Source organism: Homarus americanus, unplaced genomic scaffold (assembly GCF_018991925.1).
Source record: "Homarus americanus isolate GMGI-L3 unplaced genomic scaffold, GMGI_Hamer_2.0 scaffold38801, whole genome shotgun sequence".
Classification (NCBI taxonomy): Eukaryota; Metazoa; Arthropoda; class Malacostraca; order Decapoda; family Nephropidae; genus Homarus; species Homarus americanus.
The window spans coordinates 685001-686657 of record NW_024732537.1 but is presented as its reverse complement, the minus strand read 5'-3'; the positions used below and the strand labels follow the sequence as shown (position 1 = coordinate 686657).

The window sequence follows — 1657 nt, the reverse complement described above, 5'->3', positions numbered from 1 at the left end:
CACAATATATTCAGGGTTTTTGTTATAGTGACCCACACAGACGGCGCCTCAGTCTTAACTCATAAATTATTCATTAGTACAAACACTGGATAAATTCTTCAGTACTAATATTTCTTGAGGGAAAAGTACAAAATGAAATATACTCGTAAATAAATATATTTTTCTGGGCAATATTGTTGTCAAATTATTTTTCAAAATCGATAATTTTTTCGGGAAAAATCTAAAGATAATTTGTCTTTAACACAACTTTTCTGGGGAGGAAAAAGTGAAAATGCTGATATAAAAAAACCATAATTTTCTATGACTTGAAAATAAATTAATTCTTAAAAATTTAATTTTTCTAGAAAAAGTTTTAAATTTATTATTTTCAGTTATTTGTGAAATGTATATAAAAAATTAATTTTCTTGAAGATCAAAGTTGTGAAAAAATTATTGATATAATTAATTAATTTACTTTTTCAGGACGAACAGTGTAATAAGAGAAGGGATGAATTAAACTTAACATTAGCGTAGACATTTATTTCCAGCACAAGATTAGCATCATCAATATAACAATAATATTTACACTAAGGTAGGAGAAAAAAACACGGCAATGTTAAAGGTATACCAACAACAACAACAACAACATCTGTGTACCACTCCAACCCTTACTACAACACGGGAGGGAGGAGGGAGAGAGGTGGGGGGGGCGAGGTAGGGAGGAACTACTACTAGATAAGTCACCTAGTTAACAAAGAGTCTAGCAGCAGGTTGACTCTCTCTCTCACACAGGTAATTAATTAACCTTCCATCTTACAGGTGAACACAACTATACAACGCGGCAGCGACACAAGGAGACTCTGAGGTTTATTTCTCTCTCTATGACTATTATCTAAGGAGACTAGTTAATATTTCTAGAGTGTACTGTACGGTACTGTACTGTACTGTACTGTAGTGATGAAGTGTAGTGAACTAGAGGGAACTAGAGACAACATGTGGGTGAAGGTTACAGTATGTCAACACCTGAGCTGGTCAGGTGTGGCTGTGTACACCGATAGTTATGATCATAAACAAATGAAATAAATGACTTAATAAAACACACATCTGATACAGATAGACTTATGAATGAGGACATGGCCTCAGAACACGATAAATAATATATAGAATAATTTATAGGAATATCTATGTTTATATGCATGGTGGAGGTGATGGCTGCACCAGGACACTTGGGCAGCAGTTTACAGATGCGGAAGTGATGGCTGGCGACAAACAGAAAAGACTTGATCATTAGGAGATGAACAGCAGCAGATAACACGGAAAATATTAAATGATTCTCGAAGGTAAATGAACAGATGTCGGACAAAGAGGATTCTCCTTAAATCACTGGATCACACACACACACACGCTGTAAAGTTTCACCGATTCTATATTTTTATCTGGTGTCATCGTGGTGTTCCTCGCACTGTGTTAAAAAAAGTTTTCTTTCTGTCAATCACCAGTCAAGATGACCGTCCCCTTCCCACCATCTGCGAGAGCGTTTGTTTGTTTTTGTTTTTTATTAGAATATTTTCTTGTCTTTCTAAAGGACTTGAGAAAGAGTCCCAGGAACAGCTCTACTCGACCGCTACCGTCAACACACTTCCTCTGATGAGCTGGTTTGGTTGGCACGTTAGAATAC

The 1657-nt window shown here is 35.8% G+C and overlaps 1 protein-coding gene across 1 annotated transcript in view; it reads right to left on the bottom strand.

Moving 5' to 3' along the window:
• Window positions 1-504: 504 nt before the first annotated feature.
• Window positions 505-1657, bottom strand: part of LOC121868900 (forkhead box protein B1-like) — a 2844-nt gene continuing 1691 nt past the window's right edge. The window contains exon 1 of the mRNA XM_042369912.1: window positions 505-1657. This exon is cut by the window's right edge and continues 1691 nt beyond it. The gene's annotated coding sequence lies outside the window, so the exon portion shown is untranslated.